General features: G+C 49.3%; 7 pseudogenes; all 7 read right to left on the minus strand.

The window, feature by feature from the left end:
- Window positions 1-6,895: 6,895 nt before the first annotated feature.
- Window positions 6,896-7,015, minus strand: LOC143958626 (5S ribosomal RNA; annotated as a pseudogene).
- A 95-nt stretch (window positions 7,016-7,110) lies between these two features.
- Window positions 7,111-7,229, minus strand: LOC143958580 (5S ribosomal RNA; annotated as a pseudogene).
- Window positions 7,230-10,954: 3,725 nt separating this feature from the next.
- On the minus strand, window positions 10,955-11,073 carry LOC143958472 (5S ribosomal RNA; annotated as a pseudogene).
- Window positions 11,074-14,016: 2,943 nt separating this feature from the next.
- On the minus strand, window positions 14,017-14,135 carry LOC143958474 (5S ribosomal RNA; annotated as a pseudogene).
- Window positions 14,136-14,456: 321 nt separating this feature from the next.
- LOC143958318 (5S ribosomal RNA) lies at window positions 14,457-14,575 on the minus strand (annotated as a pseudogene).
- A 319-nt stretch (window positions 14,576-14,894) lies between these two features.
- Window positions 14,895-15,013, minus strand: LOC143958700 (5S ribosomal RNA; annotated as a pseudogene).
- Window positions 15,014-15,335: 322 nt separating this feature from the next.
- On the minus strand, window positions 15,336-15,454 carry LOC143958326 (5S ribosomal RNA; annotated as a pseudogene).
- Between the last annotated feature and the right edge of the window lie 9,066 nt (window positions 15,455-24,520).

The following is a 24,520-nucleotide window of genomic DNA, read 5'->3' on the forward strand; positions in this document are numbered from 1 at the left end:
ATAAAGTCGTCTAAAACTCGGCTATAAGTAGAGAATAAAACTATCTTAGATCAAAATAAACCATGTACTGCCAAACCAATAACGGACAATTACTTAACGTCTATCAGTCAATGACTTAACAAAATAAACATTAGCACTCTTTTGCTCTATTTTGAATAGTTGTAGTTCTCCACATTAACTGTCACATTGATATCACCACTGACAACACACCACTTTTTAACAGCACCAAAATATGAAAAAAGCACTTTATATGTTTCAAAAGTAGTTGCATTAGCAAAAAATAAAGTCCTGTCTTCTTTACACGCTAGCTTTTCTATATACATTAATCTCTCTGTGTACACCAGCCACTCAATATAGACTAGCCTCTCTGTCTTCTGTATACAGGTGCCCGTAATCTATATACACTAGCCTGCCTTCTTTTTACAATAGTCTCGGTGTCCCAGCCTCTCTGCATACACTAGCCTCACTGATTTCCCCAGACTGTCTTCTGTATACACAAGCCTATCTGTAAAAAAAAAATAGCCGGTCTTCTGCATACTCTAGCCTCTCTGTGTAACACAGTCTCTCTCTGGATTCCCTAGCCTACATCTCTGCATACCCAGGACCTTCCTCTGTATAATCTAGCCTATCTGTATACACTAGCCTGTCTTTTGTACAAATTAGCTTCTCTGTAGCCTGTCTTCTGTATACACGAGCCTCACTGTCTACTCTTGGTTGTCTTTTGTATACACTAGCATCTCTTTATACATTAGCTCTCTGTATACCCAAGCCTCTCTGTATACACTAGTCCACCGGTATACACTAGCAAGTCTGCATACACTAGCCTCTCTTTGTAACTCAACTTCTCTCTCTGTATACCTTAGCCTCCATCTCTGCATACCCAGGACGTTCTTCTCTATAATCTAGCCTATGTGTATACACTAGCCGGTCTTCTGTAGACATTAGCCTCTCTGTATAAACTAACCGGTCTTCTGTATACACTAGTCCGCCTGTATACACTAGCAAGTATGCATACTCTAGCCTCTCTCTCTGTATACCCTAGCCTCCATCTCTGCATACCCAGGACGTTCTTCTGTATAATCTAGCCTATCTGTATACACTAGCCTCTATTTTGTACGCATTAGCCTCTCTGTATAAACTAGCCGGTCCTCTGTATACACTAGTCCGTCTGTATACACTAGCAAGTCTGTGTAACCAAGCCTCTCCCTCTGCATACCCTAGCCTCCATCTCTTGCATAAACCAGGACCTTCTTCTGTATAATCTAGCCTATCTGTATAAACTAGCCTGTCTTTTGTACACATTAACCTCTCTGTATAAACTAGCCGGTCCTCTGTATACACTAGTCCGTCGATATACACTAGCATCTCTTTATACATTAGCTCTCTGTAGACCCAAGCCTCTCTGTATACACTAGTCCACCGGTATACACTAGCAAGTCTGCATACACTAGCCTCTCTTTGTAACCCAACTTCTCTCTCTGCATACCCAGGACGTTCTTCTCTATAATCTAGCCTATTTGTATACCACTAGCCTGTCTTTTGTACACATTAGCCTCTCTGTATAAACTAGCCGATCCTCTGTATACACTAGTCCATCTGTATACACTAGCAAGTATGCGTACTCTAGCGTCTCTCTCTGTATACCTTAGCCTCCATCTCTGCATACCCAGGACGTTCTTCTGTATAATCTAACCTATCTGTATACACTAGCCATCCATCTCTGCATACCCAGGACGTTCTTCTCTATAATCTAGCCTATTTGTATACACTAGCCTGTCTTTTGTACACATTTGCCTCTCTGTATAAACTAATGGGTCTTCTGTATACACTAGTCCGCCTGTATACACTAGCAAGTATGCATACTCTAGCCTCTCTCTCTGTATACCCTAGCAAGTCTGCATACTCCTGCCTCTCTGTGTAACCCAGCCTCACTCTCTCTCTGTATACCCTAGCCTTCATCTCTGCATACCCAGGACGTTCTTTTGTATAATCTAGCCTATCTGTATAAACTAGCATGTCTTTTGTACACATTAGCCTCTCTGTATAAACTAGCCGGTCTACTGTATACACTAGTAAATCTGTATACACTAGCAAGTCTGCATACTCCTGCCTCTCTGTGTAACACAGTCTCTCTCTCTGTATACCCTAGCCTCCATCTCTGCATACCCAGGACGTTCTTCTGTATAATCTAGCCTGTGTTTTGTACACTTTGCCTCTCTGTATAAACTAGCCGGTCTTCTGCATACACGAGTCTCTCTGTATAACCTTGGATGTCTTTTGTATACACTAGCTGCTCTTTATACATTAGCTCTCTGTATACCCAAGCCTCTCTCCTCTCTGTATACAGAGGACCGACTAATGTGTACAGATAGGCTAGATTATACAGAAGAACGTCCTGGGTATGCAGAGCGCTCAGCTTCAAGGTATGGCCAACGCGAGTAATATGAGGGACACTCCTCACCCCCGCCCCCACCTACCAGATCTGACTTTCATCCCCTTGCCCTCTCTGCCCCGGTCATCTGGTGGCAGTTTTATGCACTCCCTGGCCCCCACCCATTCATAATCCTTACCGACCTTTCTTTCCGCTGCTCACAGAAACACACTGGATGACTTGTCTAATTAACCAACTTGTACAAGACACCGCTATCCTCCTGTCTGACACCGGTCCCCCTTGGAGGCTTTACCCCTCACTGTTTGGGTAGTCCCTGCCTCTCCCTGGATGCTCCACATATACCACAACGACATTGTCAGAGGGGCACCACTTGACAGGACACGGGGCTGTCATGCCGGTGGCATCTCCCATTGGAGGAAGGGATGATGGCCCCAACCCCTTGGCAGCAGGTTCTTTCATATACAGACCAGGGCGGCTCATCTTCCCTTCTGGAGTCTTGACCTTAGATGGGGGATTTGCACTTTGGGGGGTCTGAGTGATACCTAATGCGCTGTACTGGAAGGGCTTGACATTCCCGCATATGTGTCCCCTCCCCCTGGATGCGCCCCTTGTCCCCCCCTCTGGCTCCCACCTACTCTTTGCCGACATTGCCTTCTGCAGCTTTCGGGGACCCTGGATGACTTATTTATTGAGCCTATTGGTACGAGACACTGCTTCCCTCCAGGGTGACTCTGGACCCCCCTGGAGGATTTACCCCTTACTGTTTGGGCAGTCCCAGCCTCCCTCTGGATGCTCTACACAGCCCCCGATGGCGATGCAGGAGAGACACTAATTGGCGGGCCCCAGGACTGCTGCTCGGGTGAAGTCTCCCATTGGATGGAGGGATGGTGGCCCCAGCCCCTTGCCTGCCGGATTTTCCATGCACCGACCAGGGCTGCTTCTCTTTCATCTTGATGTGGTGACCATGGAGGGGAGGAGTTGAAATTTATGGGGTCCGGGTGTTTGCTGGTGGGAGTGCGCTAAAGGACTTGACATTTCTGCATGTTTGTCCCCTCTCCCCTGTTTCCCCCCTCCCTTCCCCCCCTTCCCATCCTTCCCTTCCCTCCTTTCCCTCCCTCTTTCCCCCTTCCACTCCCCATTTCCCCCCTTCCACTCCCCCTTTCCCCCCTTCCCTGCCCCTTTTCCCCCCGGGGCGTGGACGGGGGAGAGGGGGTAAGGAGAGGACAATCTGCCAAAGGGAGAAATGCATTTGTTCGGGGACTGCATGTACTTTAGGGGTATGGGACGGGGGGTGGTGGATCCCATTCTGTGATGCCTTTTCTGTTGTGACGGACTCCCTCGTGCATGCCTACGTTTAGGGCGAGCCGAGGAGACCCCTCAGTGCTAACAGTTATATGCTCTACCTCTGTTTTGGTTATACTATTGTTTTTTGTTTCTTTGATGTTACTGATTGTCTTTTATTTGCATACCGGTATCAGACGTGACATTTACCACTGCCGGGACTGGGGGGACTAGGATTCGGGGGCTCCCTCTCCAACCTGTCTACCCAATTACCCAAGTAGGACAGCGCGTTAAACCCAGTGTACATCTGGTAAGCGCTATAGCATAATTGTGCTGTTTTAGTATACCCTTCCTGTACTGTACTGTACAAATGCAGAAAAATCTTAGCCAGGTCGGTAAAGGAGTTGAAATCTGGCTCTTACATACCACAGTTGATAGATGAGAATGGCCAGAGGGCCTCTACCCCAACCCAAATAGTCGAAGTCTTTGAAAAATGTTACTCTGATCTCTACAACCTGCCCGATTCAGGGTCTGGACAGGACAATATAGACAGATATGTAACCGGTTCTGGTCTACCAACCCTCTCATCGGAATCACGGGAGTACTTGGAGGACCCGATCACACTGGAAGAAGTCCAGACGGCCGTGGGACCTCCGAAGGTGGGTAAGGCTCCGGGCCCTGACGGATATACCGCACAATACTTTAAGACCTTCCTCCCTATTCTCGGCCTGCGCTTGGTGAATTTATTTAATACTCTGAGCTCGAATGGGGATTTTCCTGAGGATACCCTTAGAGCCCACATCTCGTTGATACCTAAGGAGGGCAAAGACCCGGGCCTATGTGGGAGCTACAGACCCATTTCCCTCCAAAATTCGGTCCTAAAACTATTCTCTAACTCCTCGCCACGTGATTGGCACATCACTTGTAGTCCCTTATACATATTGACCAGTTAGGTTTTATTCCCACCAGGGAAGATAGGGACAACACCACTAAGGTGCTTACCCTGATCCGTAAAGCAAAGTCATCTGGGACCCCTTGTCTTTTCATGAGTACTGATGCCGAGAAGGCTTTTGATCGGGTCAAATGGACATTAATGTTCTCGGTCCTTCGCCATATAGGTCTGAGTGAACGGATGCTGGCATGGATAAGTAAGATATACTCACGTACTTACATTCCACCGGACATCGCGCGTACGTTTATGTTGAACTTCGCCCCACCCCTTGTCACTAAGATCCGCAGTTTGCTTCACGGGTGGCATTCTGGCCTCCATTCCTGGTTCAGCAGATGCAATCTCATTAAAATGAACATACTCCCTAAATTTACTTATCTTTTCCAAGCTCTCCCGATCCAGATTCCAGTCCTGTTTTTTAAGCAAGCTCAATCCTTGCTCACTCAATTTAGCTGGGCCCACAAAAATCCCAGACTTAAGCGGTCACAGCTGACATTGTCTAAACAACAGGGAGGGTTGGTTCTCCCTAACTTGCGACGCTACTACCTGGCCTCCCATCTGGGGCGTGTATTGGACTGGAATCGAAACAAACTTTCTAAGCTCACTCCCGAATTCCGCTAAGAAGCGCCATGTGGTGCTATAAGTATTTACCCACAGAATTTATGTCACATCTCACTATAGGGGCTTAGTTGAAAGTCAGTCACCTGATCGCTACCCAAAACACACTCACGTCTTTGACTTCCCCCCTATTCCCTATACGTGGCCATCCAACCTTTGAACTGGGGACCCACTTAGAAATTCCAACCTAGTCAATGCGTCTAAATTCATCATTGATGGAAAATGGCCTTCTTTCTCAACCCTAACAGATCCGACAGGGCTTTTCCAACTGCCTTTTTGGAGAGCGGCGCAACGACATCATTTTCTCCATTCCATCCCCAATCCTCAAACGTTCGCCCGCCCTCAGACGGAGTTTGAGACTCTATGCAGGAGCGAAGGCCCTTTGGCCCACATTCTCTCTCAAACAGATTACCCACACTTAACCTGTCTGGCCAACTGGGAAAAGGACCTTAATTGCTAATTTTCCCCAGCACAGAGACAACGCATTATCACTTTGGCTCTCAAAATGTCGCTGTGCACGAAGATACAGGAGACGAATTTTAAACTTCTCACCAGGTGGTATTTGACACCATCAAAGCTGCAGAAATGTTTCCCCTCTTCCTCGAACATATGCTGGAGGTGTGGAGAAGAAGAGAGCACGTTGCTGCACATTTTTTGGTCCTGCCTCAGTTTGGTGGACTTCTGCACAGAGATCCGATGCATGACACAAAAATTCACAGACTTCTCCATCCAGGAAGAGGCTGCATTCTTTCTCTTGCACCATTCACAGATTCCCATTAAGAAGTACAAAAAAATCTATTTTACGGCATGTGATAAATGCGGCGAAATCCTGCATCCCTCTCTATTGGAAAAAATGTTCCCCCCTTTCATTACTCACTGGCTTAGGAAAATAGAGGACATTAAAAAAAATGGAGGACTTGATCCTCACATCACAAGGTAAACAAGAATTTTTTAAACAAACCTGAGACATCTGGAATACCTTTATATTCTCGCTGGAAGGATGTCGCCTGCTATCGCCTTAGTGCTCTGAGCTTTCCTTGACTGGCCCCTTGGACAGTGGCTGCCATCGTGTCTCGTCCCCTCTTCTCCTTTTCTGATGTTTCAACCCTTCTCTTTTCGGCCTTCCTCCCCTATCTCTCACCCCCTCCACCCCCTCTCTCTTTTGGAAAGAGTGGAAAATTGGGAATGACGGCCCCACACCCCCCTCTGGATGGATTATGCCGGAGGGACCTGGGGTTTGTGTGACCCTGGATCTTGGTACAGTACTTTATCCGTGCCTCGAATCATTGTGATTGATGGAAGGCAGACTCACAGTTGCGAATATACCTGTATCAAGTATTGTTCAGCTGCTTTTTGCTCTGTATTTCTCTGTTGCATTATGTACTCGGGGGACCGTCTTCCCCTATTTGGAGAAAAAATTATATTTGAAAAAAAAAGAAGCCTACGACACCTAGTATTCCCAGGCGGTCTCCCATCCAGGCATTAACCAGGCCGGACCCTGCTTAGCCTCCAAGATCACATGAGATGGAACAGATTCAGGGTGATGTGGCCGTAGCCAATATCTTCAGGCACTCTCAACTCTCTTGACAAACACCAAGATGGTCACCTTGGAAACAAGCAGAAAAAAATAGGTCAATGGCCACAACATAAAAAGAAGCCTACGGCATCTGGAAATCCCAGGCGGTCTCCCATCCAGGTACTAAACTGGTCCCAACCCTGCTTAGCCTCTGAGATCAGATGAGATTGGGCTCTTTCAGGGTGGTGTGGCCGTAGGAGATTTCTTCAGGCACTCTCAACCTTGACTAACGCCAATATGGTCACCTTGGGAAACAAACAAAAAAATCAAGTCAATGCCAACAACATGAGAAGAAGTCTACAGCACCTAGTATTCCCAGGTGGTCTCCCATCCAGGTATTAACAAGGCCCGACCCTGTTTAGTCTCTGAGATCAGACGAGATCTGGTGCTTTCAGGGTTATGTGGCCATAGGCGAGCTCTTCAAGCACTCTCAACCCTCTTGACAAACACCAAGATGGTCACCTTGGTAAACAAAAAAAAAAAAAAACAAGTCAACGCCAACAACATAAAAATAAGCCTCCAGCACCTAGTATTCCCAGTTGGTCTCCAATCCAGGTACTAGCAAGGCCCGACCCTGTTTAGCCTCTGAGATCAGAGGAGATCGGGCGCTTTCAGGCTTATGTGCCCATAGGCAATCTCTTTGGGCACTCTCAACCCTCTTGACAAATGCCCAGATGGTCACCTTGGGAAACAAGCGAAAAAAAAACAAAAACGAATCAAGGCCAACAACATAAAAAGAAGCCTACAATAACTGGTATTCCCAGGTGGTCTCCCATCCAGGTACTAACCAGGCCTGACTCTTCTTAGCCTCCAAGATCAGACGAGATTGGGTGCTTTCAGAGTGCTCGGACTCTTTCCCCATCACTAATGGGACGAGGCAGGGGTGCCCTCTGTCTCCCCTAATTTTTATTCTGACACTGGAACCACTTATGTGTCACGTTCGGAATGACCCGAATATTACTGGCATATCCAAACCCTCGGCACACCACAAAATTGCGGCGTACGCTGACGATCTAATTTCTTTCGTCTTCAATCCACACATATCGCTTCCCAATATACTCGCGACTCTCCAGCGATACGGCAGCCTATCAAACTATAAAATCAATTGCACCTTTGTCTGTATTGAATATATCGGTCCCGGATGGTGAGGCCAAGAGGCTACGCTCCGCTTTTCCATTCTACTGAGCTGAAAAATCTATACGTTACCTGGGCGTTGACATCGCAGCGGATTTGGCGCAATTGTACCCGCTTAATTTTGTCCCTCTCCTGAATAGACTGAAATCTGATTTGGGAAACTGGCATGCTTTAACACTGACCTGGTTCAGGCGCTGTAATGCATTCAAAATGACGGCCCTCCCGCGGATTTTATACTTGTTCCAGACATTACCGATCCGGTTACCCCCAATTTTTTTCAGACAACTGCAGGTGCTGCTCCGGGACTTTATTTGGCCGCGCAAACCGCCCAGAGCCCGTTTGCAATTGCTTGCCAGACCAAAGGACAAGGGGGGTCTGGGTCTCCCAGATCTGAGACAAAACTACAGAGTGACTCTGCTAGCGAGAGTCGTTGATTGGCATTGTAATGGCCCACACAAGCAGTGGGTGGAGATGGAGATTGAGGATGGATCCATTCCCCTATTGACCTCCCCGTGGCTCCTGTCCTCCCTACCAAAAGACCTCAGAGGTCACCCCGTAGTGGGAGCTATGTTGGCTGTTGTGCGGAGGTTGTTACGCTGCACACACATTGCTCCCCTGCCGTCACCAATGACTCCGGTTATAGGTAATCCAGACTTCCCACCGGGATTTACCAACAAGAAACTGCGACAGTTGACAGTGGTGGGGAAACAGCGTCTGGGAGAGGTGTGGCCCTCGGGAGGGCTCCCGACCACGCAAACTGTCGCCAAGCTTTATGACCCTCTGCTTGACTTGTTTAGTGCTTATCAACTTCATCACTTTCTTCTGGCCATACAAAGGGCCCCCTACACTCCTAGAGACCTGACGCCCTATGAATCCATCTGTCACAAAAAGGAACCTGTGCGACACACCCTCTCCCTCCTGTACAACCTATTAAGTAGTCAGGAGGAGGAGTCGACCCCCACCATTTATCCACAAATGGGAGAGGGACTTTGGCATCACATTTACCCCACAACAGATAGGAAAGATCCTGACATTAGTACATAAAGCTTCCATCGCAAACCAATATCAAGAATCAGGATACAAGATAGTCTCACGCTGGTATAGAGTCCCATACCTTCTGAATAAAATGAATAGATCGATCCCGGATGTTTGTTGGAGGTGCAATTCAGATACGGGGACCATGGGACACATTTTCTGGGCATGCCCGGCCTTGAGGAACTTTTGGGTGGAGGTGACCGAGACGATAAAAACTCTCAGAAATGTAGATATCGCAGACAACCCAGCAGCGTGCCTTCTACACTTGACCGAACAGCCTGTTCGAAAATACAAAAAAACACTCCCGATGCAACTACTGAATGCCGCCCGGGCCTGCATTCCCACACTGTGGAGGCAGCCTCAGCCCCCCATCCAAGGTGCTGTGGTATTCCAAAGTCAATCATATTCTCCGGATGGAAGAATTGACCGCCACCCTTCACAACACTGAAGAGGCATTTAGTGTTACATGGAGGCCCTGGAGGTATTTTTCTGGTACTTGAGACTACATTCGGGAGGTGAGCAGCGCCCCTGTCCCAGAAAAAGACTGAACATCTAACGTTTACCTACGTAGGCCATGTCTGCCCTGGGTGGCATCCCCCCCCCTCCCTTTTTGTCTTTATTTTTCTATTTTCCCCCCCCCCCATCCCCCCCCTCCTCTCTCTCCGTCTTTGCACTCTCTTCTTCCCCCGTCCTCCCTTTTGACTATGCCTTGTCTCCTTACTAGCCTTTGGGACCCAGAAGAGCCCCAGGGTTCTGGACACGACCGGCTCATATTTTACTCTGGTTCACATAGGTCATGATAAGCTGGCTCGCTGTGGTCCCAGTTGCTCTCCATGATTACATTTGTCCGAACAGGGCTGCATTAGTTATACTGTACTACATGTCCGAGGTGGGGTTTCTCTCTTTTCTGCATGAAACTCTAGGACTCCCCTCTGAGAACCCAGAGTTATCTGGCTGCCTATTTTTTGTTACCATGTAATTGTGACCCTGGGTCATGCTGTATGGTTGACTGTTATATTTATGTTGTTCTACTTATACTTAATAAAAGAATAAAACAAAACAAAAAAAAATAAGTCAATGCCAACAACTTAAAAAAAGCCTATGGCATCGAAAAATCCCAGGCGTTCTCCCATCCAGGTACTAACCAAGTCCCAACCCTGCTTAGCCTCTGAGATCAAATGAGATTTGGCTCTTTCAGGGTGATGCAGCCATAGTAGATTTTTTCAGGCATGCTCAACCCTCTTGACAAACGCCAAGATGGTCACCTTGGGAAACAAACAAAAAAAAACAAGTCAACGCCAACAACATAAAAAGAAGCCTACCGCACCTAGTATTTCCAGACGGTCTCCCATCCAGGTATTAACAAGGCGCGACCCTTTCTAGCCTCTGAGATCAGCGGAGATTGGGCGCTTTCAGGGTGATGTGCCCATAGGCAATCTCTTTGGGCACTCTCATCCCTCTTGAAAAATGCCAAGATAGTCACCCTGGGAAACAAGCGAAAAAAAACAGGTCAACGCCAACAACATAGAAAGAAGACTACGGCACCTAGTATTCCAAGGCCGTCTCCCATTCAAGTACTAACTAGGCCCAACCCTTCTTAGCCTCTGAGATCAGAAGAGATAGGGTGCTTTCAGGGTGATGCGGCTGTAAGCGATCTCTTTAGGCACTCTCAACCCTCTTGACAAATGCCAAGATGATCACTTTGGGAAACAAGCGAAAAAAACAGGTCAACACCAACAACATAAAAATAAGCCTGCGGCATCTGGAAAACCCAGGCGGTCTCCCATCCAGGTACAAACCAGGCCCAACCCTGCTTAGCCTCTGAGACCAAACGAGATTGGGCGCTTTCAGGGTGTTGTGCTCGTAGGCAATTTCTTTGTGCACTCTCAACCCTCTGGACACATGCCAAGATGGTCACCTTGGGAAACAAGGGAAAATAAAACAGGTCAACGCCGACAACATAATGAGAAGCCTACGGCACCTGGTATTCCCAAGCTGTCTCCCATCCAGGTACTAACCAGGCCCATCGCTGCTTAGCCTCAGAGATCAGATGAGATTGGGCTCTTTCAGGGTGATTTGGCCGTAGGCACTCTCTTTGGGCACTCTGAAGCCTCTTGACAAAGGCCAAGATGGTCACCTTGGGAAACAAGTTAAAAAAAACAGGTCAAAGCCAACAACATAAAAAGAAGCCTACGGCATCCAGTATTCCCAGGCGATCTCCCAATCAAGACACTAACCAGACCAGATCCTTCTATGGCACTTGGTCTTCCCATGCAGTCTCCCATCCAGGTACAAACCAGGCCTGACGCTGCTTAGCCTCTGAAATCAGACAAGATCGGGTGCTTTCAGGTTGATGTGGCTGTAAGCATTCTCTTCAAGACACGCCCAACCCTCTTGACAAACGCCAAGATGGTCGCCTTGAGAAACAAGCAAAAAAAACAGGTCAAAGCCAACAACATAAAAAGAAGCCTATGGGCTTACAGCAGACCCTAAGAGATGGGACCCACTAGCTCTGTCATGGTTCGGACGCTGTAATATGAACGCAATGCCACGACATCTGTATCTACTACAAGCCTTACCTATCAAGATACCCCAGACTTTCTTTCATGCGGTTCGCTCAATCTTTATCAAGTTCCTCTGGCGCGGAAAACATATGCGTATTGGTAGGGCAATGCTGTTGCGACCGAAATTGCGGGGAGGTATTGGCTTCCCGGACCCTGCTCTATATTACACAGCGACGCACATGACACCGGTGGTTGACTGGTGCTGGTGTTCTGCCATATACTGTCCGGCCATGATATAGTGTCTGCGCCGTACTGCGCATGCCCAGTACGGAGCAGACGAAGCTTCGGAAAATCTCTGAAGCCGAACGGTAGCCCCACCATCCAAGCGGACATAGGGTTGTGAATATTAGAGGGCCCCTCGCAGGCGAGCTTCGCTCGCCACGCTTCGGGCTCGGCCTCACTGCGCTTGGCTCTTTTATATTCTTACTCTATGTCCACTTGGATAGTGGGGATAGAACCTGGACTCAGTGCGCAGGCGCCGTTCATGCTCGGCAATTTTCGGAATCTGTGTTGCTGTGTACTGCGCATGCGCAGCACACAGCGGACACTATCCGATGGGGGACCATATGTGATAAGACACCGGCATGGGGAACTGAAGCTAAGGGTCAAGCTAGAGCAGGAGATGGTGCGGGTTCCACTGACTGGTCTGCCTTGGGCGGGGAGGCCATTGGAGCCCTGTGTGACTACTCACCCGTTAATTGGCCCCTCGCTCGCCGAGATGGATAGTTTTTTTCACCTTTCCCACCTGACTAACTTTCCTTCTCCTATGACCCCAATTATTGGACATCCTAGATTCCCTCCGGGCCTGTCTGACCAGGCCTTTACCAGGCAAGCCCCCCGAAAGGGCTTCTGAGAGCAGCCCTATTTCTTGGACCCACGGGCTTGATTCCCATGGGGACCATACTGCTAGAGCAAGTACCTGTTGCATTGGATAGCTGGAGAGCTAGACAGCTAATCCATTTCCTCGGATCACTACCTAACCATTCGTTCTTCTCTAGACAATTCCACCCCTTCGAGGAACTTTGCCTGGATGATGGCCCAGTTCGTGGTTTCCTCTCTAGGTCCTACCAAATCCTGACAGACGCACAATCCTCCACGGATCCACCCTTCCTAGCTAAATGGAAAAGGGACTTACAAACTACATTCTCCAAACCACAGAAGGACAGAATACTCTTTTTCGCCTATAAGTCGTCACTCTGCAGTAAATATCAGGAGATCTCATATAAGCTGATCACACGCTGGTATCGTACACCGGTGGTGTTGGCCAAAATATTCCCCGGTCAATCTGACCGCTGCTGTCGCTGTGGGCAACAGGCGGGCACCATTCTCCACATTTTCTGGGAATGCCCTAAATTACAAACATTCTGGCAGCCTGTCCTGAGACTCATCCACAAGTTCACAGACATTTCCTTAGCCAATGATCCCACAGCAGTTCTTCTCAATCTAACTCCTATGTCGAGAAAGCGTTATCATAAGTCCTTACTTAAACATCTCCTCAATGCAGCTAGGGCCTGTATCCCAAGTCAGTGGAAAGAGCAATCTGCTCCAATGGTGACCCAGTGGTTCGCAAGGGTAAATGATATTGAACGAATGGAAGACCTGACTGCCACAATGAGGGATAAAACGGAGGAGCATAGGAACAGATGGTTCTACTGGACCCAGTTTTCGCTTTTCGGAAGAATACCTCCGCGAGACATAGTAAGCTCATGGTGATCGTTGGAGATCGCTGTTCCAAACGTTGGACAGCTGATGAGCTGGTGAGCCGAGGGTGTCTCTTGCTCCCTGGGAGGGGACCCCATCCTATCCACTCTACCCACGACACCCCCTTACCCCTTCTTTTCCTTTTCTGCCATTTCCTTCCCCAATCTTCTCTTTCCCCTTCTCCCTCCTTTCAGTTCTACTATTTCCCTTCTTAACTCAAAAAAGGGAAAAGAAAATGGTATGTTCCGACCCCATTTGACTACTACACAATACTCTTCCCCTATCTATGGATATCTAAACTCTTCGAGGATAGCAGGGCTAGTATCAATAATATTTTAAGTGGTAGAGGATCCCAACGAGATGGAGCTTTAATCTCATCTTGATATGACCGCAAAGCTGTACACATGCTATTCTCCTCTGACTTCTTACCATTGGCTCTGATATCCATGCAATATGATCGTTTGTTTGTAACTATTTGTATCACACATTCTGTGAAGTTGCCTTTGCATTGTATGTTGCATACTACTAAATAAAAAAAATAAAAAAAAGAAGCCTATGGCACCTGGTATTCCCAGGCAGTCTCCCATCCAGGTACTGTTTAGCGTACTGTTTAGCATCCGAGATCAGACGAGATTGGGTGCTTTCAGGGTGATGGGGCCTTAGGTAATCTCTTCGGGCACTCTCAACCCTCTTGACATACGCCAAGATGATCACCTTGGGAAACAAGTGAAAAAAAAAACAGGTCAAGGCCAACAACATAAAAAGAAGCCTACAGCACCTAGTATTCCCAGGTGGTCTCCAATCCAGGTACTAGCAAGGCCCAACCCTGTTTAGCTTCTGAGATCAGAGGAGATCGGGTGCTTTCAGGGTTATGTGCCCATAGGCAATCTCTTTGGGCATTCTCAACCCTCTTGACAAATGCCAAGATAGTCACCTTGAGATACAAGCGATAAAAAACAGGTCAATGTCAACAACATAAAAAGAAGAATACGGCACCTGGTATTCCAACGCCATCTCCCATCCAGGTACTAACTAGGCCCAACCCTTCTTAGCCTCAGAGAAGAGAAGAGATAGGGCTCTTTCAGGGTGATGCTGCTGTAAGCGATCTCTTTGGGCACTCTCAACCCTCTTGACAAATGCCAAGATGGTCACCTTGGGAAACAAGCAAAAAAGAAAAAACGAATCAACGCCAACAACATAAAAAGAAGCCTACAATAACTGGTATTCCCTGGTGGTCTCCCATCCAGGTACTAACCAGGCCCGACTCTTCTTAGCCTCCAAGATCAGACGAGATTGGGTGCTTTCAGAGTGATGTGGCCATAGGCAAACTCTTCAGGCACTCTCAACCCTCTTGACAAACACCAAGATGGTCACTTTGGGAAACAAGCGAAAAAAAAACAGGTCAACGCCAACAACATAAAAAGAAGTCTACGACACCTGGTATTGCCAGGCGGTTTCCCATCCAGGTACTAACAAGGCCCGACTCTTCTTAGGCTCCAACATCAAACGAGATCGGGTGCTTTCAGGGTGATGTGCCCGTAGGCAATCTCTTCAGGCACTTTCAACCCTCTTGACAAAAGCCAAGATGGTCACCTTGGGAAACAAGTGGAAAAAAAACAGGTCAAGGCCAACAACATAAAAGGAAGCCTACAGCACCTAGTATTCCCAGGTGGTCTCCAATCCAGGTACTAGCAAGGCATAACCCTGTTTACCTTCTGAGATCAGAGGAGATCGGGCGCTTTCAGGGTTATGTGCCCATAGGCAATCTCTTTGGGCATTCTCAACCCTCTTGACAAATGCCAAGATAGTCACCTTGAGACACAAGCGAAAAAAAACAGGTCAATTTCAACAACATAAAAAGAAGAATACGGCACCTGGTATTCCAACGCCATCTCCCATCCAGGTACCCACTAGGCCCAACCCTTCTTAGCCTCAGAGAAGAGAAGAGATAGGGCTCTTTCAGGGTGATGCTGCTGTAAGTGATCTCTTTGGGCACTCTCAACCCTCTTGTCAAATGCCAAGATGGTCACCTTGGGAAACAAGCAAAAAAAAAAAAAACGAATCAACGCCAATAACATAAAAAGAAGCCTACAATAACTGGTATTCCCAGGTGGTCTCCCATCCAGGTACTAACCAGGCCCGACTCTTCTTAGCCTCCAAGATCAGATGAGATTGGGTGCTTTCAGAGTGATGTGGCCATGGGCAATCTCTTCAGGCACTCTCAACCCATCTTGGCCTTTGTCAAGAGGCTTCAGAGTGCCCAAAGAGAGTGCCTACGGCCAAATCACTATACTATATATCTATATCTATAATAATAAATAATATTTTTAGTTATTATATATAAGATACTATATAGGTGATTTGGCCGTAGGCACTCTCTTTGGGCACTCTGAAGCCTCTTGACAAAGGCCAAGATGGTCACCTTGGGAAACAAGCTAAAAAAAACAGGTCAAAGCCAACAACATAAAAAGAAGCCTACGGCATCCAGTATTCCCAGGCGATCTCCCAATCAAGACACTAACCAGGGTGGGCGTGACCTAGGCATGAAGGAGTGAGGACGCTCTTTTCCGGAGCTCCCGGTCCGTGACCACTCCACACCCCTTTACCACAGTCTGGTCGCATATTTCGGCATCGCCGACATCCCCGCGCTTCGGCGGAACACAGCCAGCCGATGCTGCCATGGACAGGTACTTGGTCCCGCTGCAGCCTCCGGCCTCCACGCCGGATCCAGCCAAGATGGCGCCCGCGGCCTCCGGCGCTCCAGGACACGCGGTACAGAGGGAAGGTGAGCAGACTGCTATGCAGGGACACGACATGCCCCCGTTCTCCCCGCCTAGTGACTTGTCCCCGTGTCTCCCCCGCTCACTGTCCATGGCCTCGCTTGACAGCCCGGACCATAGCGGCCTGCCACCCTGGTTCCCTCACAACTCCCAACTGTCCCAGAGACCCTCCCGCAGTGGAAGCCTCATCCCAGGACCGAATGGCCAGGCTGCTCTTACCTCAGACACACAGGGGGACCCACCGCTGCCACCAGCACCGGCATTATTGGGGGACAAGGCCATCCTAGCTTTACTCCAAAACCTTCCCACTAAAGCAGACTTTAGCTGTATGGCAGCCAGGATTGAAACGACCTTGCGACATGAAATCGCAGGGGTCAAACGTGACGTGTCGGCTACGAACGAGCGGGTGACCACCCTGGCATCGGATGTGACCTCCCTGACCACTGATGTTTCTGGCCTGCAAGCCGCACATGATACCCTTGCTGAAAGAGTCACACAGTTGCAACTCCTAGTGGATGACCTTGAGAATCGCAACCGCAGACGCAACATCAGGATCAGAGACTTGCCCGAAGCCGCTGGCCAGGCAGACCTCAAAGCCACAGTTACAGCTATATTTAACGCCTGTCTGGACCGCGCTGCTGACACAGTAATAGCCATTGATAGAGTCCACAGGACCCTGGGCCCCAGGAGCCCCACAGAGAACCGGCCACGTGACGTTTTATGCTGTCTCCACAATTACTCAGTTAGGGAGGATGTCCTGCAAGCGGCATGGCGCAAAGGCAGCATTGATTTTGACGGGGCCCAAGTCACCCTTCTGCCAGATGTATCCCGCAAGACCCTCCAGATGAGACGCTGTCTGCGACCCCTTCTGGAACACCTAACTGAACGGAGGATTCCATACAAGTGGGGCCATCCGTTTCACCTTATAGTGCGCAAAAATGGGAGGCCCCTTGCGCTACGACACCCTTCGGAGGTCCCGTCCTTTCTGGAGGCTTTGGGCCTGCCCTCGGTTCAGGTCCCCGACTGGTTGGCTCCTGTTGTCCCCCAGGGAGCAGTGGCCCCGACGAACAACCCCTCAACCAGGCAACAGAGAGTGAGACGCCACCGTCGATCCCAACATCAGAGATCGCAGGCCCCTCAAGATCGTGAACCCTGAGAGAGTACAGTCATTTTCCGTTATTCCTGTGTTATACCCTTTTTTTTTTGTTTTCTTTTTCTCTACCAACATAGACGGCTGGAGTATCCAGCTTTGTGTTGTTTACCATGCCACGGGCCATTGTTCCCAGCGCCCCAGCTAGGGGAGAGGAAGGACATTGGAAGAACAGAGTTGGACACTGCGCTTCCTGGACGAAGCCCTGAGTTATTGGCGGTACTGTTCACCATTCTCGTTACTGTTTATCTACAGGTGCCCTAGTCTCGGCGCTCTTTGTGTTTTTGGACTGCCTGGTGGTGCCCCCGGGTGCCCCTGGGCGGCGTTCCTGCTCCCTCCCCCTCTCCCCCCCCCCCCCCTTTTTTTCCCTTTTTTTTTTTCTGGGGGGGGGGAGGGGTGGGTGCCTGGGTGGTATAAAGTTATCTATACTCTGTGTTGAAAAGTTTAATATGTTGGTCTAATTATGCACTGTTCTACTGTTGTTAACTGCCCGATACCTGCTGCAGTGATGTTCTATAATGCGTTTGATGTCGTAGTTAAGATGCCAAAGAAGCTCCGTGCACGCCCGATTGCGACTGCATGGACCATGGGATGCTGGAGGGGTACTGCACCGACGAGTTCCTCCCTCTGCAGTGCCTTACCTCTTCCCCCACTAGGCCCCTCTGCCCTAACCGGCAGGTTCTCTCCGATAGGAGCTTTAGCAATTCCCCGATCTATCCCCACCCCTCCTACCCTCCTCCTCCCTACTAACTCCGGACCTTCTCCGCTTCGTTACTGCTTTTCCTTTTTCTCCTCCTCTTCCTCTGTGCTTGAACTCTATATCTACTACTGACTCTGGTGGGGACCGCCGGCCGGGTACCACTGCCGTCATGGCCCTGAAGCTGGTTTCCTGTAATGTGAAAGGGCTGAATGTACCTGAAAAAAGGTCCAGCTGCCTAACAGAATTGTGGCGGATGAAGCCCCAAATAGTTTTCCTCCAGGAGACCCATTTCAGGACAGACCAAATACCACGGCTTTATAGTAAGCACTTCCCCCTGGCCCACCACAGCACGTCCCCTACTTCCAAATCGAGAGGAGTGTGTGTTCTTCTTGCTAAAAACTTGCCGTGGCGCCTGTTAGCTGTCCAAGCCGATAGTGAAGGGAGATATCTCTTCATTAAGGGAACTCTCCACTCGCAAACTTTTACTCTTGCCAACCTATACATGCCGAATGTGGACCAGCTGCCGGCCTTAGAAGCATCCTTGGATGCCCTGGCTGCATTCTCGGAGGGTACTTTGATCATTGGGGGGGACTTTAACCTCACCTTGGACCCCCGCAGAGACTCATCATCGGGCACCTTTGCGATTTCTGCGAGAACGCGTTCACACATAAGAGACCTGCTACACTCCCACCGACTGATCGATGTGTGGCGTACGCTTCACCCACAGGATAGGGACTATACGTTCTTTTCCACCGCTCGTGGTTCTTACTCACGTATAGATATGTTTTTAGTCGCCCACAATGCTATCCCGGCGGTCACAGACGCTCAGATAGGCCACATAGCCCTGTCTGACCATGCCCCGATTTCTTTGATGCTGAAGCTACAACAGGAGTCGCGTGGTCAGTCCTGGTGGAGACTGAACGAGTCTCTCCTGAAGGACCCTGAGACCCACGCAGACCTGCTTAGGGAATTAGAAAGTTACTTTGATCATAACCGTGATTCTGTTTCCAACCCCCTCATGTTATGGGCGGCTCATAAATGCTACATTAGGGGCATTCTTATTAAACATGGTCATAGACTCAAAGTGGCCAAAACTGAGGCTCTCTCCAAACTTATTGCCAAGTTGCATGCGTGTGAACAACGACACAAATCCCAGCCGACTGCTGCGCTGGAGGTGGAGGTGAGAGATCTTAGAGAACAAATCAGAGATTTCTCTCTCTTTCAGGCTAGAACCAGACTCATGTGGGTCCGCAGGACGTATTATGAATATGGAGTCAAGTGTAGTAGGTCCCTAGCGAACTCCCTGCGTGCCCAACGCAACGCGTCCTTCATTCCAACCATAACCTCCCCTTCGGGTGCCAAGCTTCATGATTCACGGGAGATAGCGGAGTGTTTCCGATCTTTCTATGAAGCCCTTTATAACTTGCACCCCCGGGACTCAGGAGACGCCCTCCAGGCCGGCACAGCGGCCATTGACGAGTACCTAGCTTCGGCAAACCTCCCGTCGCTGGTTCCCCCGGACCCACATCTGATTTTCCAATTGAATTTCCAGCCGCTTCTAAAAAATTTTGCCGTAGATCTAGAGAGGTGGTCAAAGTTGGCGACCTCTTGGTTTGGGAGATGCAATGTGCTCAAAATGAATGTAATGCCCAGACTCTTGTATCTATTACAAGCCTTACCGATAAAAATCCCCCAATCATTTTTTAAAGCCATGCGCTCCATCTTTATTCGATACGTATGGCAGGGCAGGCCTCCAAGACTCAGCCGAACATTACTGCTCAGACCAAAAGACAAGGGAGGGATTGGCCTCCCAGATCCGGCATGGTAATATACGGCGGTGCACATGAACAGAGTAGTTGACTGGTGCAGACACCTGAAGGATAAGCTGTGGGTTCGTCTGGAGCGTGAATCCGTACCATTTCCACTTGAGGGTTTGCCCTGGAGTGGACCGGGCTGGTCGGGAGCGACGTGGGCACACCCACTCATTGAGCCAACGTTACAAGAGCTAGACAGATATTTTACCCTGACGGGCGTGCCCAGTTTCCCTTCGCCCATGACTCCTATTATTGGACACCCACGCTTTGAACCCGGCATGACGGAAAAGTCTTTCCGAGCTGGAGGCCCCCATTACTTTGACGGAAATTCATAAGGCTATCGGGACGATGAAGCCAGGGAAGGCCCCGGGCCCAGACGGGTATACATTGCAATATTATAAACGCCTACTAGACCTACTGGAGCAGCCCATGTTGGCACTGTTTAATGCTATAGGGGAGGGTGGAGAGTTTGCCAACGATTCCTTGAACGCTCACATCTCAGTGATCCATAAGGAGGGGAAAGACCCGACAGCCTGCGGTAGCTACCGACCTATCTCCCTCCTTAATGTGGATTTGAAGATTTACACCAAGATCCTGGCTGCCAGGCTGGCGGGTCATCTCCAAAGTCTGATTCATTTAGATCAGGTGGGATTTATACCTTCCCGTGAGGCCAGAGATGGTACCACAAAGGTGCTTAACCTGATTCACGTGGTACGCAAAGAGGGGCTACCATGTGTACTGTTGAACACTGATGCCGAAAAGGCTTTTGATCGCGTACACTGGCCATTTATGTTTGCTGTGCTTAAGCACGTGGGTCTGGGAGACCGGATGATAGCACGTATATCCGGGGTATATTCCAAACCGACGGCGCAAGTTAAGGTTAATGGGACGCTGTCCGCTCCTTTCCCGGTAGCTAATGGGACGCGCCAGGGCTGCCCGCTATCCCCTCTTCTGTTCGCATTGACGCTTGAACCTTTTCTAGCTACGGTGCGACTGAACTCAGATATCCGGGGAGTAGCCGTGGGAGGTGTGCAACACAAAATATCGGCCTACGCCGACGATATGCTCTTTACTTTAACTAACCCTGCTATTTCCTTGCCTAACCTACTCAAGGAGTTTGAGGTTTATGGGAGATTATCTAATCTTAAGATTAATTTCACTAAATCGGAAGCCATGGGGATACTGATACCACCACGGTTGCTCCCTGCTTTGCAATCTAGCTTTCAATTTAAGTGGACGACGACCGCCCTGACGTACCTAGGCACTTACATTCCTCCGGACCTGGCAGACTTGTATGCACGCAATTTCCCCCCCTTGCTGGCTAGGACGCGGCTGCTTCTGGACTCATGGCACAAAGGGACGCATTCCTGGTTCGGTAGATGTAATCTACTAAAAATGTGCATCCTGCCAAAATACCTGTATTTATTTCAGACTCTACCGATCAAAATTCCCTCTATTTATTTTAAACAGGTACAGGCACTGTTTACCCGCTTTGTCTGGGCACAGAGGCAGCCTCGGATACCACGTTCCCAACTATCCCTTCCTAAGCGACATGGAGGTGTGGCGCTACCAGACATTAAGCAGTATTATAACGCCTCTCACCTAAGTAGGGTGATTGATTGGGCTCGCAATCTCCCCATCAAATTGTGGGCCCAGATAGAGCAGCACCAGTGCCCGGTCCCGTTGAGATCTGCTCTCTGGTGTAGGACGGCACTACCACGGGAAGTGAAAGCCCACCCGCTTATAGGTAACACCCTCTACCAGAGTGAGAAAGCAGCATTCCACCACTCCCTGACGGACGGGTCGTCACCGCAGATGCCTATTCTCGGCAACCCTAGCTTCCCGCCGGGTTTGCCGGCGATGCAGTTTCGTCGCTTACGGGACTCCGGCCTTACTAGGGCCTCTCAGTTTGTAGGTCGGGACGGCTGGGTTTCCATCAGGGACCTTATGGACCTCAGCGGTCCTTATGGTTTGAATTTTTGGGACGCCGTGCGCCTACATCATTTTCTTCAGTCCATCCCGAACCCCGCGGCCTATTTTAGACCGTTGACTGAGTTTGAGGAATATTTTTCGGGTACGGAACCTGTTTCCCGACTTCTCTCTGCGATGTATACACAGCTTAATACGCCGCCACCAACGCACCGTATCTCTAGTCTCGCGAAATGGGAGAGGGACTTGGGTTGCACCTTCACGCCTGCGCAGGTTGCGCGGACTCTGCGGTTCACCCTGAAGTCCTCCATATGCACCAAGACGCAGGAGTTAAATTATAAAATCCTCACGAGATGGTACCTGACTCCTAGTCGCCTCCACCTTATCTTCCCTGACGCATCTGAATACTGTTGGCGCTGCGGGGAGGATAGAGGTACGATTATACATGTTTTTTGGTCCTGCCCCAGGCTCTTGGACTTTTGGACGGCAGTCCGAAACATTGCCCAACAGTTTACGGAGTGGCAAATTCCGCATGACCCAGCCTTTTTCCTCCTACATATGTCAGACATACCCCCCAAGCGATATGCGCGGTCATTACTGCGCCATCTCACCAACGCGGCTAAATCTTGCATCCCTTTGCTCTGGAAGCAACAAACTCCTCCTTCCGTGGCGATGTGGCTACGGCGGGTGGAAGACATTAACAAACTAGAAGATCTGATAATGACTGCCCAGGATAGGCAGGAAATTTACCAAAAGACCTGGTCCCTTTGGAACATGTTTGTGTATTCGCCAGAAGGCAGAGCCCTCCTTGGGCGGTAAGAGACGATACTGTTGGGAACTCCGAATCTCCTCCACTCCTCTTCCCCTTCCCCTTTCCCTAATCTTTCTCTTCCCTTCCTTCCCTTACCCCCCCCCCCCCTCTTCCACCCCTTCCCTTTCCTTCTCACTGCTTTTCTCTTCTATTCCACCCCCCTTCTCTTTCGCCCTTCTCTCCTGTTCTGTACTCTTCAACCCCTCTCTTTTCTCTCATTTGGGTACGCTATCTGTTGGCCCCCTTTTTCCTTTTTGTATTAATACGACCTGCTAACTGCTTATTATGGCCATGATCCTGACCTATGGGTCTAGTAGCTGAGACATTGACTGGCTCTAGTATATTTTCGGCCCCTTCTGCCGGAATTGACAGTGGGGATGCTTACGATACAGTTGACTAACTATTTATGATTTATTATCTACGCTGGAAGTCGTATTTCTGTTAATGTGCTGCACATTCTGGGGGCTGCGACCTCCACTGACTATGTTGTTATTTTTTTGTTTGGGGGCTCTACCCTTTTTTGTGTGAAAAATTCTTGAATAAACTTATATTTGCAAAAAAAAAAAAAAAGTCTTTCCGCCTCGACCCTGACCGGGACCTTGTGCGGGCCTCTTCTTTTCTTGGCCCTAGGACGTGGACAGCGGTCTCCACTATGTACGAGGCATTAGCAACCACGGCCCTGGGACAGTGGAAGCTTGCCCAACTCTCCCACTTCTTGAAATCTTTGCCAAACAGTGGCGAATTCCGCAGACCCCTAACATCGTTTGAGGAGGTATGCTCAGGAGAGGAACCGACCCGAGGGTCTCTTTCCCTGTCATATCGCATCCTACTGGACCAACTCTCCCAGGGTAACCTGGTGTTCGTGGAAAAATGGGAGCGAGACCTGCATGTCCGGCTCTCGCCAGACCAGAAGAACCGCGTGCTTCTTTTTGCGCACAAGTCATCCCTATGTAGTAAATACCAGGAAATAGCTTATAAAATTTTGACCCGATGGTACAGGACCCCCACTGTCCTGGCGGCTATGTTTCCCGGTCACAGCCCTTTGTGCTGGAGATGCGGTGAACAAGCCGGCACGTTACTACATATCTTCTGGGAATGCCCTCAACTGGCCCATTTCTGGAGACAGGTTCTCAATATCATTTTTGACCTCACGGCTATTGATCTCCAGAACAACGCAGCTGCGATCTTCCTCAATCTGACCCCACTCTCGAGCAAGAAGTACCATAAATCTCTCTTAAAACATCTTCTGAGTGGGGCCAAGGCATGTATACCTAGCATGTGGAAACAGCAGGCCGCTCCACTGGTGTCTCACTGGTTTGCAAGAGTTTGCGACATCTACCGTATGGAACAGCTCACATCAGCGTTAGGCGACAGGGAGGAAGAGCACACTGCTCGTTGGTTGTCTTGGAGCCTGTTCAGGTTTTCCGACGCATACAGATCCTATCTGTAGGCTCTGGCACGTGTATAGAGGGAAGGGTCCGGTCGCGGGAACCCATCGGAGTCCTCTTTCTTTCTCTCCCTTCTCGTATACCACCCTGGTTCACTCTCTCCCCCGTCTGCCTCGTAGCACTGTTAGCCCCCTATAACTTTCATTCTTTCTACCCCCATACCCTTCTCCTGCCCATTTGCTCCCCCCTCTTTCCCTACCCCCTAACTCCCAAGTATAATTAAAATACATGGTGATTGCAAGGATCTTTTCGTTTTGTTCCCTCGATTTCCCAGCCAGGGGTTGGCGGCCCTCGGGGTGGTCCCGGCTGAGCTCTTTGACCAGTAGAATGAAGGTGACCGATGTTAGAGGCCCCTCAGTTTGGGCCTTGAGGGGGATCGCCCCGGGGACTGCCCTGGTTTATAAGTAGACACTGGGGTGCCAGATCATTAGAGTGGGATAATGTGGTGGCCTAGCCACGGCTGGGGCTGCTGCTGACATAAGTTGTTAGGTTTCCCCCGGTCCCCCACAAAGTATTAACTATGTATTTTTGTTAACCTGGAAAACTGAGGGATCTATGTCTTTTACAGTTTGTCTCTGTATTACCTGCAATCCGTAAATAAAGAATTAAAAAAAAAAAAAGTCACTAACCAGACCAGA

The sequence above is a fragment of the Lithobates pipiens genome, unplaced genomic scaffold (assembly GCF_037356315.1).
Source record: "Lithobates pipiens isolate NorthernLeopardFrog02 unplaced genomic scaffold, aLitPip1_a1.2 Scaffold_61, whole genome shotgun sequence".
Classification (NCBI taxonomy): Eukaryota; Metazoa; Chordata; class Amphibia; order Anura; family Ranidae; genus Lithobates; species Lithobates pipiens.